We start from the raw sequence: 17861 nt of genomic DNA on the forward strand, positions 1-17861 counted from the left end.
GACAGGCACCTCGACGGCTTGTTTCCTTCACAGCTTTGTCAGTGATGGCCCTTCGTGGGGTCTCAAACACCCTCAGAAACTTGAGGTTTGCTTCTGCTTTTCACTTCATTGGAGGTTTGTTTCATCTTTCCGTGTTTGCAGTTCAGGAACTCGGCACCAGAGGGCTCTTTGCATATGCAAAATGCCCTTCCAAGCCAAGCCTCTCTGCATCATTTTCCTGAAGGTTTCAAGTCTGCTGTGGATGATCAGAGAGATTTCAGGAGTGCAGCCAAACAGAGAACACTTCAGTAACAAACAGCAATGATGCAGTATTTCTTCTATAACTTCCACTTCCCCTTTGCCTCCGCGTAGAGCAGCGGTGGTATCAGCATTCTCTAATTCATATTGATCTGGAGCATCTCCTGATGAAGTCTGAGTATGTCAGAAACGTGGGTGCCCAAAGCATGACTTGGGTGAGGAGATAGGCCAGGCCACTTCAAGAGGAACCACACCTCTCTGGACCAAATGGTGGGGGCTGGTGGGAACCTCTGGTGCCATGGCAGACCAAGATACTTGTGTGGAAGTAGCTGCTCAGCTGACCTGTTTCCACTTCTCTAATGATATCTGAGTTTGATCAAGTAACCCCTCATGAGCCCCCTCCACTCCTGGTTGTTCTCCAGACTCCTGCCTTCAGGAACAAAGGCCTGGGAGACCTTGCTGGTGAAGACGGAGGCAAAGCAGCCATTAAGTTCCTCAGTCCTGCCTGTTTCTACTCTTCCAAAGTTCAGCAGCAGGCCCACGTTTGCCCTGTCTATTCTTTTGTTGTGAAGGAAGCAGGATCAGCTCATCTTGCTGCCTTTACCCTCCCCTGCAAGTATCAAGTCCAGGGGAGCTTTGTCTTTGCCATCATCCCTGCATCCACGAACAAGGTTTCTAAATTCCTCCTTTGCAGCTGTCCCTGCTTCCACCTCCTGTGTTCTGGTCCTTTTCCCTGGAGCTCCGTCAGTTCAGACAAGAAGCCTCACCAGAAGAATGCTTCTTTTCATGGGCATTAAGAGAGATCATCGTTGTGCTTGGAGGAGGCCGTCCTGTGAGGCCTATCAGATTTCTTGAGTTCCTTTACCCTTCAGAGCTGCTTCCTGTGGCACTACCTGTATCTTCCCCCCAAGCACGTCAATGTCTTATCCTCTGGAGTCCACCAGCCTGTGCTCTGTTGCTCTCCTCCTCACTCTGCTCTGGTGCCTGGGACCCCACTATTTCCTGGTCACAACAGCCATGGCAGACACTGATGGTCTCATTCTGACCAGCTTTTCCTTGTTTGTCAGGACCAGGTCCAGGTGAGCACTACCTCTGCTGACCCACCTGGCAGCTGTGTTAAGAGCCTGTCCCAAGATCCCTCAGAATGCTGGCACCCCACCGCTTTGCCTGGCCAGTGAATGCCAGGTTGCCAGGTTCCCATAGGAACCTACTCATTGACCTGAGGCTTCCTTGGGTTGCTAACAGAAGACCTTTTCCATGTCTTCTCCTTGATCAAGTAGTTAGTAAGATCTAACATTAATTCACCCTGTATTAGGTTTACATGGCAAAAGAGACGGTAATGGAGTTGCACGTGCTACAGGGGTGGCTTCTGTGAGAAGACACCAGGAGTTGGACCCTTGTCAGACAGAGTTAGTTTCAGCCTGCTCCAAGATGGGCCCACCACTTGCCAAATCTGAGCCACTCGGTGACGTTGGCAGCACCTCTTTGATAACATATTTGAGTAGGGGTAAAACACGTTGTGCAACAGCAAGTGGGAGAGAGGAGTGAGAAGAAGAGAGAAACAGCCCAAGGTGAGCAAGATGTCCCAACACATCTCATTTAATCCAAAAGCCACATTGCTCTGAGGGTCCAGTATGGTCCAGGAAAGGGGAGATTCAGAGAAAATCTCTGGGCAGAAGAGACTTTAGTCCATCCACTCGGTGAACATTATTGTCATCTTCCATCTTCAAAGCACCAGGCAGCTGAGCAGACATTCAGAGAGAGAACGGCCAAGGGCTGAGAACAGAGGTACAGGGGAGGGCGTCCTGATGTGATCTGCCTCCCAGCCCTGCAGTGGCCCTGGGTGTAGACGGGACAGACCTTGCATCTATGCCATGTTTCTGGTGTTCAGGTGGCACTCAGGTGCCAGACCTGTCTGGTGGGCCCTGGGCTGTCTGCCCCACACCAGCTCTGAGAGGGCACAGCTTTAAGGAGGTGCTGAGCTCTGTTTGCCAGCTCAGTGCAGTCATGTTTGGCACCCCAGGCACCTGGCATGGCACTAGAGGCTTTTTTTATGCCGTTCAAATGAGAGCCCTGACGTATTCAGTGCGGGGATGTGGATGTGACTTGTCCTTGCAGTGACTGCAGCCCTTGTGAGTACTGTGGATGGAGACCTGGCTCTCCGTCTGGAGCAGTCCTCCATTTGTTCTGCTCAACAGCTCTGCGTGCTCCAGGGAGATCTCTGACAAAAGCACATAGGTGGCTGCTCTCTTTGTGGGTGGCAAAGGATATCCCCCTCTGTCCCCTTTCCCCTCTGGCCCTCAGCTGATGCTCACAAAGAATGCGGATATTCTCAGAGTTTTTCCATCAGAGCTTGCAAACACTTACGCACCTTTTGGACCACCGCTGCCACGTCCGACGTCACCATGTGTCTGTGTGCGAGCACCTGAGGCCCATCTGAATACAAACACAGGGCGCAGAGCAGGAGCTCGCACGCAGGCCACTCTTTTGTGTGCTCCTGAACTGAACCAAGAGGTTTGCTTGGGAGTGTGGGGTGCATGGGAGGAGCTGGATCGCGCTTCAGCCCAAGGGGTTCCAACATGGGGTGAGATGTCTGTGTCTCACCGGCTGAATCCGTGCCTTGCACAGGGGAAGCCAACCGCTCCCTTTCCCTGTCTGTGTGTCTTTTTCTTATGGTACAGGAATGGACATGTCCAGAGAGGAACATTTCCACATCTTGCAGTCAGCCAGGCTCTGGCAGGACAAACCATGCTGCTGGAACCAGTCTCTCTCCACGGTTTAGTGAGGGATTGTCCATGATTACTTGAATTGACTTCAAGACACAATCCCCTGGAAGGACCTTGCTAACTATTGGGAGCTGCCAGCCTTTGGAGCCCCAAGGATACCTCGAGGGAGCCTGGAGTGGGCAGAGGAAGTACCACCTTGGCTGGTTCTCTGCTGCTGAGCTGGGCTGGGCTCCTGGGATGGAGGGAGCTCATGGCAACCAGGTAACACAGAACAGACACAGCTGTGCCCAGGAGCAGCTCCTCTGCAAAGCACAGCAGGGCTGAGGGCACTGCCTGCAGGCGGCAAGTGAAGAGCCAGACAGAGAGACCTTAAAGGCAGTCTGGGCTTGGAAGAGAGCTGAGAGCTCACTGGTGGAGAAATCTTCCCAGTCCTTAACACAGTCAGTCTCTGGCTGAAGGGCAGTGTAGTTGAGTAGCCTGCAATTACCTGACAGAGCTGGCTGGTGTGAGGGGAAGGATGTGCTCCTCAGCAGGGCTTCCCCTCTGCATGGTCAGAAGGACAGGGCACCACAGCTGCCTCCTCCCGGCTGCAGGGCTGTGAATTCTGGTGTGCAGCCAGGGGTGTCCAGGGCTGTCCTTCAGAGCAGGGTCCCTGCAACCCATGGGGGCTGTGTGCTGGGGCAGGGACTGCCTCCTGCCAGGGCCAGCACTCATCCTGCCTAGGGAGCTCACCATGACGCTACAGGGAGAAGCTGTTGGTAGAAGGAATGACCCCAGGCAGGGAAGGGGAGCGTCTTCTGCTGTAGAGGAGGACCTGCATGGGTGAGGGCTGCTCTCCGCTCCAAACCACCCTGAGGACATTTGCAGACGGTGCTTCTGAAGGACATTGAGGCACCATCCACCTTCTAGGAAAGGATTCTGTGCTTTCAGTGTTTCCGCTCTTGGTTGGCTGGGTGGGCAGTGGGAGACTGGAGCACTGGGCACAAACTGAAGCGTAGGAAGTTCCAGCTGAACGTGAGGAAGAGCTGCTTTACTCTGAGGGTGACGGAGTCCTGGAACAGGATGCGTAGAGGGGTTGTGGAGTCTCCTTCTCTGGAAATATTCAAAATCTGCCTGGATGTGGTCATGTACAACCTGCTCTGGGTGACCCTACTTTCGCAGGGGGGTTGGACAAGCTGATCTCCAGAGGTCCCTTCCAGCCCCCACCATTCTGTGACTCTGTGGTTCTGTGAGATGCAAATTTATTTCTCTGTTTTGGAGAAGGCACTGAAACCCCAGTTCTTGTTAACATCTTTCTGAGCTGCTTCTTAGACCCCCCAGACACAGAGATATCCCTGGGCAGTGCGCCACTGCCAGGAGATGTCTGCAGGGCAGAGCTGAGCACACAGCCGGTGAGTTGGGTTCTGTGAGCATTGACAGGGAGGAGACCCAGGGACACAGAAACAGCTCCCACAAGGGACAGCGCCAGGCAGCAGAGACACGGGCAGGGAGAGAGAGGGAGCTGCTACCAGAGATGTCGTGGAAGTGGGGATTCGAGCACCTCCCTGCCATCCTTTGCAGTGCAGACACATTACCCAACACAAACCCCTGGTCTCCTCTGCTACCCAACAGAAACTTTGTCCCCAGAGCTGTGGGGTCCAGGTCATGAGACAGCGCCTCCCTTGCTAGACCTTCAGATTAAAGATTCCTGGGAAATGGGACACAAAAAAAGATGCTCAAAGCACTTGCCCTACAGTGTCATCATCCGAGTGGCAGCGAAGACAATTGCATAAGGAGAAGAATTCACAGAAAGTCCATATGCCTCTGTCCTTGCTTCATTCTTTCTGGAGCATTGCAGTGTTCTTCCCTGTTTCTGCACTTGTCTGTGGTGCTCCTGCTCTCCGGGGCAGGGCTGGGAATATGGGTCAGTTTTTGTTCTGACACCGATGCTGGCAGCCCTGACCCAGAGAATTTCTCATGGACAGCAGGTGCCCAAGTTGCACATAAATCTCTGATGAACAATACCACTCAATTGGTAGCAACAGACAAGGAACTGACTCATTCCTCTTTCTGCTCGGTGAGGGGGGTTATTGTTCATAATGGTATTTTTTTCTGCTGAGAGAAATTTCTCCCTAAACTGTCATTGTCTTTTTCTCCTTGGACAGGTCCCCATGCCCAGAGGTGGTAAATGTCCAATGAAACTTCTGTCACTGACTTCCTCTTCCTGGCATTCGCAGACACACGGGAGCTGCAGCTCTTGCACTTCTGGCTCTTCCTGGCCATCTACCTGTCTGCCCTCTTGGGCAACGGCCTCATCATCACCGCCATAGCCTGTGACGACCGCCTCCACACCCCCATGTACTTCTTCCTCCTCAACCTCTCCCTCCTTGACCTGGCCTCCATCTCCACCACTGTCCCCAAGTCATGGTGTCCCACTGTAGGCCTGAACTTTGTTTGCTGTTTTGTATTTTATTTTTATTATTATCTCTATTATTCATAATTTTTAAGATTTTCCTGCATAAATGTCTGAATCCCTCTTAATTCTGTTGAGGAATGAACCTGCTCTAATCTGGATGTAATATAAAGTTGTGTGTTTAACTGGGACAGAGCTGACTCTCTCATAACATTTCTGAAATAAGATGTGACCACACCAGTGCACTGACTGAAATTTGGGCTCTTCTTCCAAGGCTGATGCCAATAACAGGCCCAAGAAATGTCACCCCATAGGGCCTATTTCTCCTTGGAATTGGAAGAGTAAAGCTTGTGGTCCCATTGGAAGCTGTTAGAGACCAAGGGTTGGAATCTGAACTCACCCATTGGTGCGTGGTGACCGTGGAGATGGGGAATGGTGAGTGAGGTGTACCCAGGGCTTTCTTTGATACGACTGTGCAGAACAAATTCTCCAGGAAGGTAATCTGGAGCTTCCTGGGAGCCTTGAGGTTTTACGGGGACAGCATGTGCCTGGACTAAGTGCTGACTGAAGCCCCACTAAGTGAGCCATCACCCAAGGTGGAGTCACTGAAACAGAAAGTGCAAAATACCAATATCTGCAAGGAAAAAAAGATGGACATACTTGAGCACACACAGAACAACTCTAACAGGGAGCAGCACCTTTGCAGCCACCACTCCAACAACAGAGCACATACAACCATGGAGTACACAACGGTCCCCATGCTTCTCCATTCTCAGTCTGATCTGGTGTGAAGGTCATGAGTGGTCTCTTCATCCTCTGCACCCTTTACCCACGGGCACACACCCCCATTATCCCTCCAATGTGGGTCTGAGTTTTGGGTCTGCCCAGGTGTCCTGTCCAGTCTTGGAGCCACTACCGTTTTGGCAACTTCAGCCTTGGGTATCTCCACATCCTGGTGTCCTCCTCTTCCAGCCAGCCCCGCACAAATTTGGCCAGCAACGCATGTACAGAATTTCATTTGCACACACACACAAGCAAGCTCACACAGCAAATAACCAGGAGCAGAGTTAAATCAGAAGGCAGGACACACACAGGGTTTGGACAGCTCAGGATGAGCAGCCCCTTGCACACTGCAGCTGGACCCTTGGATCCCTCTCCTATTACCATCCACAGGATTCATTGTTCCACTCCACCTGGATCTATCCCTTTCTCTGCTGCAGTCCCCTCCCCGGTTAACAACTCTCACCAATTATGTTTTCCCCAATGGTCTCTGGTTTGGTCTGCTGGTACCATCATTTGATAGTTGGGATACCATTGCCTAGGTCATCTGGGCCTCAAATGGCATCACTGCTGGGCTCCCCTGGCACCACTGGCCTTGCAAGACTTGAAGACACAGAAGCTCCCCAATGCTCCCCTCCAGTTATCCCTGCAGTTTGGCTTTTTCTCAGGTCTCTGCTCTTCAACCAGTTATGAGATCCAGCTGGGACACATGGTGCTGCTTGCACTTCTAGTCCCTTCTCACACGGGTCTCTGTCACATCCTGCAGTTTCCCACACCATGTTCCATATTTGCCCGTGACACATACAGGTGGCTTCACCCGAGAGCAGGGCCTCCCCAGGGACACAGTCATTGCTCTGCAGCCTTCCCATCTGGTGTCCTTGATGACCTCGCAACGTTTGTCTGTTCCTGTTAAACCACTTTGCTGTCATGAGGTGACCCAACAAGCAACAGCCCAAACACTTTGGCTTTGCTTAACTCTGCGCCTCTGTCCTGGGTTTGGCCAGGACAGGGTTAATTTTCACCGGAATCCAGGAAGGGGCACAGCCAGGTGGGCTGACCCAGCCTCAACCTGGCCAAACAGAGCAGGGTATTCCATACCATGTGCCGTCATGCGGGCTTCCGGTGGGGGTGTGCGGGGTGGCGGGAACTCACTCGCGGCTCGGGAGCGCACAGTGGCGGTGGTGAGGGAGAGCGGCTCTGTGGGCTGTGCAGTTTGTGTTGTGTTTTCTCCTTATCTGTATCGTTGTTGTTGTTGTTCCCTTTGTTTGCTGTTCTGTTAAAATGCCCTTATCCCGACCCACCAGTTTCTGCCTGTTTCTTTCCATTCTCCTCCGCACGCCGGCGGGGGGAGGGGCGGCCGTGTGGCGCTTTTGTTCATGGTAGCAGCCAAACTATAACATTAAATATGGTGCCCAGGCGTGGGGCGGGGATAACAGCAGGGCTGAGCAGTGTGTGTTAAAACAGCTTTCTTAGATTTTTGGTAAAATTTATTATACGCATTTACTGTGTCAGTTAAAGTTGCTGATAAAAATGTTTCTGACTTTGATCAAATGACTTTGCAAAGTAAATCCTTACTTGCTGTATGTGTTCTTCGCCGTGCTGTTTGTTACCTCAGGGAAAAAGATCAGGATGATGATTTTGCTGTACTGTACAATATCGACTTATGACATGATAACAACACTGTGCATGAAATCAGGCTTGTATTTTCATGCGGCACTGCGGTCGTTTCTGCAGATCCGAGGATCCTATGTCTTAGAATTTGTGAATAATCAAACCTAGTCTGTGGGGAAAAGCAGAGGGGATACCTTCCCCCACTCTTTTGCCCCCCCCCTCTCTCCTTCAGACTGGTCCTAACGGCTTTTGAGAATTTCGAGTACCCGTGGGATGCTCAGGCCAGCACTCTCCTATTGTTCTGCCTCCTGAATGAGTTTTGGGTCTTGTTTAGAGTTAAACAAGTAGTTCAGAACATCGTGCAGAGACCTGCCCTGGGGCTGGATAGCTGTGAGTGGCTGGGAGTGTGGGACAGCATGGGCAGGTGTCTAGGGCAGTGGGCACCCGCAGTGTGTTTTAAACTCACCCCTGAGCAAGACCAGAATCCAGAAAAACTAGTAAAATATCTGCAAAAAGTGTGCTGCCACCCTGGGAACTCCAGAGAGACACAAATCACTGCAATGTGCTGGGGTCTGGCCCATGTCTACCCAGCCCTGTTCAACCTGATTCAGTGCCCTAAAGGGGAAGGAGGGGAAACGAAGCGGCAGGCACTGTGGCTGGCACTGCCCCCCCAGCCGGCCCTGCAGCCCCTCCAGCCCAGCAGGCAGTCACAGCCACCCTGAACGGCACCACCGCTGCCGCTGCCACAGCTGCAGGGTCTGCCTCAGTTTCCCCAGCGGGCACAGCAGCTGCTCCAGCCCCAGCTCCAGCTGCAGGCATCGCGGCTGAGCCCAATGACCAACCTGTGCCGGGAGCAGTCGCCCCCGTAAAACTAAAGAAAGACGCAAAGAGAGCAGATCGCTCCGGGAGGGATGACGATGAGCCAGGGTCATCGCGGGAGATAGAGACAGAGATCATCACCCGGTCCCTGTCCCTGGGCGAGCTGCCAGACATGCGGAAAGATTTCAGCTGCCACCACCCAGGCGAGCACATTGTCACCTGGCTGCTGCGGTGCTGAGGTAACGGGGCCAGCAGCTTGGAATGAGAAGGCAAGGAAGCCAAGCAGCTGGGATCCCTGGCCAGGGATGGGGCATTGACAAGGCCATTGGGAAGAAGGACCAAGTCCTCAGCCTCTGGAGGAGACTTCTGTCAGACGTGAGGGAGAGGTACCCCTTCAGTGACGATTTTGTATGCTATCCTGGCAAGTGGACCAATATGGAGAGGGGTGTTCAGTACTTGAGACAATGGCTAGGTTTTAATCAAAAAGTCTATCCTTCTTTAATCTGGACAATTCTTACTACGATATTACTGGTACAAAACATAACAATTATAACAGTGATAACAGACAGTGACAGGGTTATTTAACAATTAACTTTAGACTATTTATTTATTTATGGACTATTCTCACCCAAAATCAAATCCCCATGAGGTACCCATCGGAATTCCCCATTCTTCCGCATTACCCACCAGGTACAACCAGGTCCTTGAGCAAAAGCAATCCTGCCGACGGGCTTGCCTTTTCCCGAGGCAGGACTAACCAAAATCATCTTCCCTAACATGCCCTGCAAGTGCACTACAGGGACTTTATCCCCTTCTACGGGGCGCTGAGGTTTTGACTGGGCAGGACTAGCCCGGTTGGTGGACCTTCTGGTGTTAAACAACCAGGTGGCCTTTGCTAAATGAGTGTCCCAGTTTTTGAAAGTCCCATCCCCACTGCTCTCAAAGTGGTTTTTAGCAGCCCATTGTACCGTTCCATCTTTCCAGAGGCTGGTGCATGGTAGGGGATGTGATACACCCACTCGATACCGTGTTCTTTGGCCTAGGTGACTATAAGGCTGTTACAAAAGTGAGTCCCATTGTCAAACTCAATTCTTTCGGGAGTGCCATGTCGCTACAGGACTTGTTTTTCAAGGTCCAGGATGGTATTCCGGGCAGTGGCATGGGGCACAGGGTAGGTTTCCAGCCATCCGGTGGTGGCCTCCACCATTGTGAGCACATAGCACTTGCCTTGGCGGGTTTGTGGCAGTGTGATGTAGTCAATCTGCCAAGACTCCCCATATTTATATTTTAGCCATCATCCTCCAGACCACTGAGGCTTTACCCGCTTGGCTTGCTTGATTGAAGCGCATGTTCCACATTCATGGATAACCTGTGCGATAGTGTCCATGGTCAAGTCCACCCCTCGGTCACGAGCCCATCTGTATGTCGCGTCTCTTCCTTGGTGGCCCGAGGTGTCATGGGCCCACTGAGCTATAAACAGTTCACCCTTATGTTGCCAGTCCAGATCCACCTGAGCCACTTCAATCTTGGCAGCCTGATCCACCTGGTGGTTGTTTTGATGTTCCTCAGTGGCCCGACTCTCAGGGACGTGGGCGTCCACATGACGCACTTTTACAACAAACTGCTCCAGACGGGCAGCAATATCTTGCCACAATGGGGCAGCCCACACAGGTTTGCCTCTGCGCTGCCAGTTCTTCTTCCACTGCTGCAGCCACCCCCACAAGGCATTGGCCACCATCCAGGAGTCGGTGTAAAGATAGAGCACTGGCCACTTCTCTCGACTGGCAATGTCGAAAGCCAGCTGGATGGCTTTCACCTCTGCAAACTGGCTGGACTCACCTTCTCCCTCGGCAGTTTCCGCGACTTGTCATGTAGGGCTCCATACAGCAGCCTTCCACCTCCGCTGCTTCCTCACAATGCAACAGGATCCATCCGTGAACAGGGCATACTGTTTCTTATCTTCTGGCAGCTGGTTATACAGTGGGCCTCTTCAGCATGTGTCATCTCCTCCTTTGGTGATACTCCAAAATCTTTACCTTCTGGACAGTGCATTATGACTTCAAGAATTCCTGGGTGACTGGGGTTTCCCACGTGGGCCCGCTGTGCGATCAGTGTGACCCACTTAATCCACTCCACTTTCGCCCTATGTTCAGTCTGTTCTGTCTGTGACAGTAATTGGTGAGTGATGTCTCCCTGTCCTTGTCTTGACCCTCGAGCCCTTCAGCATATTTCCTCTCCTTTGTCCAGTTGAGGAGGGGGAGTGATAGAGAGGTTTTTGGTGGGCTCCTGGCTTTTATCCAGGCCAAATCAAAACAGACAGCAATCAGTTTTCAGAGGCATGACTGACCCATCATCAATCCATGCTGACTGCTTTTGGACGTGTTCTTCTTTATTAGGTGCACAGAAATGCCAAAGTGACCTTGTACAGCCTGGGGTTCCCTGGGGTGACTTTCTGAACTCTTTCAACAACAGGCGCAACATTGCCTTGTCCTCATTCACAAGAGCCCTCGACCAATGCCAGGAAGTTTCGAAAGGGATATTCCAAAGGAATGTCAATCTCCACCGATAACTTCATAACCAGTATTCTCTAATTTCTCTAATTTTTCATATATTTTCACCTGTCTGGACTATTTCCAAAGTAATTTTTTCAGAGGCAGGCTGCCTAGACAAAGGCCCTTTCCATTATTGTCCAGTTTTCTCCTCCCTTTACTCTTTGTTCATTCAGATTCCTGGCACCTACTGAGCCACTGTTTTCACATCAGGGAGTTAAAAGTTTGCCTGCCTTTCAGTAGTCTAATTGTCTCCTTAGCCAACTCTCTAATTATGTTTATAACTAATTTTTTTTTCCTCTACCTAGCTACAATATTTCTTAGAAGATTATGCCTTACAGGAAAGAAACCTCATTAGAAGTAAGTTGTAATTACCGCATGTTTGCACTGTGTGTTTTGTTTATGGAATTTGATTGTGCTTTAATTTTTCCTTTCTTGCAAATAGCCAAGCTCCTGCTGTGCCTGTGTGCAGCCAGCTCTCTGTGGAGAGGAGGTGGGAGATGGTGCAATGGAGCTGTAACATCCAGCTGCAGAGATCAGTGGAGAAGTCTGATGCAAGGACCAGTGACACAAGTCCCAGGTGTCCGATGAGAGAAATGTTGAGGTTTGGGAGGTGAGGAGCAAAGTTGTCCATAGAGTGTCAGACCTCAAGGGACTGCTTTTCCTACCTGTCCATATCTCCTGAGGAGTCACCCTGGGACAATACCACTTGGAAAATGTTTCTACCACTTCTTCTGTAAACTGAAAAGCAATTTAAAATATCCCTTAAAATAATTAAATATTTTTATTAGGCACAGTCTGACATCTTCCTCCTTATCTACACTATGAAAAAACTCCAGTTAGCAGTAAAAGTCTGAAAGAATTGAAGAAAGCTACATAAGCTTGTTAGCTTAGCACTTTTTGTATTTTAATGAGCCCCATGGTGTATTTGGTGTTGAGTCCATGAACCTCAGATATTGAGAGGAGATAGAAAAAACTGCTCAAGAAGTCAGAAGCAATACTCCATGTACCTTGAAACATTGATTGGCCCCACTGCGGGCCATTACTGACCAAGCCTCCCCAGGGACTCCTTAGAGCAGAGAATTGGAGGCCTCGATTGTAGGTAGGCAAAGGCACTGTGCAGGTGGCTGCAATGCTGAGAAAACCCTTGGTCTGCTTTATGAAGCAGAAAGGCCAAGGCCTCAGCCCACGACCTGGGTAGGCAGATCCTGTACTTCACATGATCATTTATTTCAGTGACCTCCTGCCCCAAACTTTCTGATCATGAGGGCATAGATGAGAGAACGTATTAGGGGCAAGAATGGTGTAGGAAAAGGGACTTCTCTGGTGAGGCTGACCAGGCCATAATTTTTCTAATACTCCTCCCTGCCTTTTTGAACTTCATGATGTTTGCAGAGGCCCACCTCTCTAGCCTTTCAAGGTCCCTCTTGAGGGCACAATGTGCATGCTTATATTTTCTACGTACAACGCAAACATGAACTTCTGACCTAGTCATTTGGTGTCCCTCCACGGAGGGAAAAACATGTCCAAAATGTAGTGAATGGTCACTGCTGGAAGTGGTGGTTGCAATTGGCTGGTCTCTGACAACTGCCCTGGGACCTCTTCCGTATTGTGTCCAGTGAGTGCAGGCAGAGACCAGACCCTTCTTTACTGGTCCTTCACGTCTCCTGGGCAAGCAGCAGGAGATTTATTCTATGCAAGGACACTGCTTTATGCTCCCAGCCTTCCGATTCACACAGTTTAGCGGTTCCTTGAGTTTTCCTCTACAGGACAATTTCCTCGGCATGTTCTTGAGACTACTGTTAGAAAGAGTCCTAAGACTTCAGGCACTAACTTGAGGAGAACACTTTTCACAACTGGAACACTGCTATGGGTGTAAGCCCTGTCACAGGACTGCCCAGTGCTTGTCCCTTCAAGATTGTTCCTGCCGTCACCGGCCTGCCACACCGCAGCACTGTGACCAAGCTGCCTGAGCATTCAGGACTTACAGTCACAGAAGGGCTCAGAAGGAGGCTATAGGGGTGTAAAGAGAGCAGCTCAGGAAAGACCAAGAGCTGGTGCTCCGTGACACTGCTGCTGTGCTGGGACTCTTTTCCCCTCCATCTCTGGAGGTATTCCTGAAGCTCTGGAGAGAGTCTTAGAGAAAGGATCTTGGACAAACTTGTGGCTACAGTGTTCCTTCTTTTCCTGAAAAACACCAGGAGCATGGCTCCTCTTTTACACAGTCTCAAAAGTCACAAAGACAGGTAGATATTGAAATAGCAGTGGGAGGAATAATGGAAGTTCTTTATAAAGCACATTATGAAAACCAAGGAAATCTAAAAATCAAACCAAACAAAACAAATTCAACGACACAAGAACAGCCTGGGCCAACAGTTCACTACAATGTGAGTGATGGGCAGAAGAAGATGGGCAGTTTATTGCTGCTTAAGAAGATCCAGCCACCAGTTTCCACACCGCATCCCTGAGCTCCTGGTTCCTCATGCTGTAGATAAGGGGGTTCACTGCTGGGGGTACCACCGAGTACAACACTGTTACCACCAGATAAAGAAATGGGCACGATATGGAGGGGGGGTTCAGGTATGCAAACACTGCAGTGCTGATAAACAGGGAGACTACTGCCAGGTGAGGAAGGCACGTATAAAATGTTTTGTGTCGTCCCTGCTCAGAGGGGATCTTCAGCACAGCCCTGAAGATCTGCACATATGACAGCACAATGAAAACAAAACACCCTGAAGCTAAAAAATACTAACCACAACAAGCCCAGCTTCCCTGAGGTAGAACTGTGAGCAGGAGAGCTTGAGGATCTGGGGGATTTCACAGAAGAACTGGTCCACAGCATTGCCGTGGCAGAGGGGTATGGAAAATGTATTGGCAGTGTGCAGGAGAGAATTGAGCAAAGCACTGCCCCAGGCAGCTGCTGCCATGTGGACACAAGCTCTGCTGCCCAGGAGGGTCCCATAGTGTAGGGGTCTGCAGATGGCAACATAGCGGTCATAGGCCATGATGGTGAGAAGACAACACTCTGCTGCAATCAAAAAGGAAAACAGAAAGAGCTGGGCAGCACATCCTGTGTAGGAGATGTCCCTGATATCCCAGAGGGCATTGGCCACGGCTTTGGGGATAGTGGTGGAGATGGAGGCCAGGTCGACGAGGGAGAGGTTGAGGAGGAAGAAGTACATGGGGGTGTGGAGGCGGTGGTCACAGGCTTTGGTGATGACGATGAGGCCGTTGCTGAGGAGGGCAGCCAGGTAGATGCTGAGGAAGAGCCAGAAGTGCAAGAGCTGCAGCTCCTGTGTGTCTGCGAATGCCAGGAGGAGGAACTGGGTGATGGAGCTGCTGTTGGAAATTTCCAGCCTCTGGGAATAGAAACACCGTCCAAGAAGGAAGAGACAGTGAGAAGTTAGGAGATTCAGTTCTGATCTGTTTTCTATAGATCCTTCCCCTGATGCACATACCCTTCTTTCTTTTTCTAGGAGACCTTCCTTCAGATCCATGGTTGGAGCTCTAGTAGGTGCTGGCTGAAATGTGCCATGAGGAGCAGGACCTCTGCCCACAAGCTGCTGAGGTGTCTGCCCTCCTCTTCGGTATTTGGATCATGTACATGGTGGGCTGGGGACCCATCCTGGTGTTTCACTTTGTCAGATGAAACTGCTGTTACTGGAAAAGGGCTTGTCAGCAACTGTACTCCCAGTGCTAAGAAACCTGGATAGCAGAAGGTAGTTTATACGGTCTCGGGTTTTCTGACAGCTCTCCTCATCTCACCTGGGGAGTGCTCTTGGTTGTCAGAAACCCTCAGCAATTCTGCTGAACTCAGGCAGAACAGTGAGTCCCGCAAGGCATGAGGCTTGCCTGTGGCTCAGTGCAGAGTGAGGGGAGCTGATCTGTCCCCCCTTCTTATTCCCAGCTGCCCTAGGCTAGAATTTTTCTTAGATGGAGAGTCGTCACACTCCCATGTTTTCTTTAGAAGTCACCAAACACTGCTGAAAGCAGAGGGATCCAATACAGACCACTAAATGACTCACCCTTACTCAAGGTCCCAGCACGCCACTTCTAATCCATGACACATGCGGATTGCATCTCCAACCCAAGAGTAGTTCATCCATTGTGCGTGGCATATCTGCGTTTCTCCACTGGGACTTGCAGGAAACACAGTTTTGTTATGAGACAGATTTGCATTCTGTGGGCAGCTCACAGCTTGGATGGACACCTTAGGAAGATAGCCATGTGTCCTAAAGATGGCATCTGATTAAGGGAAAACTAGCTTGTTCTCTGGGCTCACAGACCGCACTGCTCCCAGCCCAACAGCTTAGACACAACTGGCACACCTCATGCCCATGGACACACCTGCACAGAAGGACCCACACGATCAGTGTCTGACTGCAGCTGAAACTCCCATTCCCAGAGAGCCTGACTGACACAACAAGGGAACAACTTCAGTAACACAGGCAAGTGGAATAAAAAGGAGAAACACAGTGAAGTTCTACATGAAAGAGTCGGAAGCAACAGGGCACTCAGGACACCGCTACCCTCACCCAGCTGTGCACGTCCCAGACTCCAACATAGCCAGGCAGTTGCTCTCAGCCACTCAGATCCTCAGAGGGAACTGGCCAAGTGACTTGAGTGCTTGATAGTCACCCCTGCTTTGACCTTCCCCTTCACATATCCCTTGGAAAATATCCTGGGGAGATCTGGATCTGTGAGCAGCCCTGACCCATGCAGCTGTTTCTTGAAAGCAGTAGGACCCTGTCCTGCCCTACTGGGAGTTTCTCCTTCCACCCAGACCTTCTCCTTACAATAACCTGAGAAACTTCCCAGGCAGGCTGAGCACTGTCCCTGACAGGCAGCAGAGTCCGTTCCCCAGCACACAGCCCCTGGGGTGCACAGACCCTGCTCTGAAGGACAGCTTGGGGCAGTCCAGGCTGCACATCCACCTTCACAACCCTGCAGCCATCATTGGGAGAAGGCTGCTGTCATGGCCTGTCCCTCTGAGGGTGCAGCAGGCAGTCCCTGCTTTGCAGCACATCCTCATCTTCAATAAGACACAAACTGTGATATTCCTCGTGGTACATCATGCTGAAGGCTGTGGGGTGTGCCAGATTGAGGAGATCTTTCCACAAAGTGCAGACACATTGTCCTTCATGCAGAGACTTACCATGTCAAAGGCTGAAAAGATTCCTGCCCGCAGTGAGCTCTCAGCATCCTCTCAGCCCACACTGCCTTTAACCTCTCTCTGCCTCGCTCCTCTCCCCTCGCTGCCTGCAGGCAGTGCCCTCAGCCCTGCTGGGCTTTGCAGAGGAGCTGCTCCTGGGCAAGAGCTGTCTCTCTGCAGCGCTCCTCACCAGCCGTGATCTCCCTCCATCCCAGGAGCCCAGCCCAGCTCAGCAGCACAGGACCAGCCCAAGGCACCATTTCTCCCTACTCTGGGCTCCCTTGAGATGTCTTTTGGTCTTCAGGACAATTTGCTTTGAAACAAGTTGAAGCAATTACTGATGTTTCCTCCCTCAACTAGGGAGAGAGAGGAAATCTTTTCATTTCCAAAGTGTCATTTCTCCTACCACCAGAAGAGCTAGCTCCAAGGATCACATTTTCTTGTCCCATCTTTAGGCAGGACAGCCAGTGCAGGACAGGCAGGGATGTCCTTCACCCCTACTGAGGGAAGGGAATCAGATGAATCAGTTGAGTCATCTCACCCTGGGTCTGTAGTCCTGGGGCTCAAAGGGGACTCAGCTCCCCTCAATGCCTGCCATAATCCCACAGGAGGTGGGATTCCTCTTTCCTCCCTTCAGGGGGACATTGAATGGGCACCTGCAGGTAAGTTCTTTTTTCTAAGCTCCAATTCTGATTAATGGAGATGGAGGCCACGACTGAGGGGTTCAGATGCAACTGTCTGCTGGCATGTGAGATGCCAGAGGTGGTCTAAGATACATGCAGGTACGAATGGAGCAGTTTGCAGAGACAGGGCCACATCTGTTCACATGCTCTTAGAGGCTGCTGGCCATTTCCTTTCGCCAAAGGAATGACAGCTGATGCCCAAAATAAGGGCAATTGAACCTGTCCCTACTAATCATGTTCACGGTGGCCTACAGAGGCATTCATCTGAATAGTTCATGTCATGTCCCACAGGGAGAGCTCAGTCTCTCTCTTCTGCTTCTGCTATATTTACTAGATCACCACTGACTACATTGGCAGTTGTTTCATGTTTATCTCCGTGTTGACTTGGAGAATTCAGGGTAGCTACACAGTTTCATGTTCATAACCAGCCCCACAAAGCTATATGTGATGCCAGGGCTGGCAGGGACAGCAGAGGACCTACAGGAAATCAGTTTCCCTTTGGGGTGTGTGTGACAGGTCCCTCCAGATGGCATCACAAAGAGTGTGACTTGGTACCTCTGTGCCACTGACAGATGACTTCAGTCAGATCTATCAGCCATCAGATGCCATCAGAGAGGCAAGGTCTGTCCCTCCTCTACCCAATAGCTGCAGGCATTGCGTGAACACGAAGCACAAAGAACTGGGCTCGTTACTCACACCTACGATGACACAGTCAAGGAACAGAACAATCATTATCACAGTGTGCCTGGGTACATCTTGTCCTCAACCACAGCCTCCTCCAGGCCCAGCTAGAATCCTTATTCTTTAAAGCATTAATCCTTAACTGAATTGCAACTGAAAAGGTAATGCAACAGGCACCAAAATGAGCTGTGACACATTAGGAAGAGGTAAAGAAGAAACAGAGAGTATGGG

General features: G+C 50.9%; 1 pseudogene; it reads right to left on the bottom strand.

Moving 5' to 3' along the window:
• Nucleotides 1-13494: 13494 nt before the first annotated feature.
• LOC142364818 (olfactory receptor 14C36-like) lies at nucleotides 13495-14611 on the bottom strand (annotated as a pseudogene).
• Between the last annotated feature and the right edge of the window lie 3250 nt (nucleotides 14612-17861).

This window comes from Opisthocomus hoazin, chromosome 29 (assembly GCF_030867145.1).
Source record: "Opisthocomus hoazin isolate bOpiHoa1 chromosome 29, bOpiHoa1.hap1, whole genome shotgun sequence".
Taxonomy (NCBI): Eukaryota; Metazoa; Chordata; class Aves; order Opisthocomiformes; family Opisthocomidae; genus Opisthocomus; species Opisthocomus hoazin.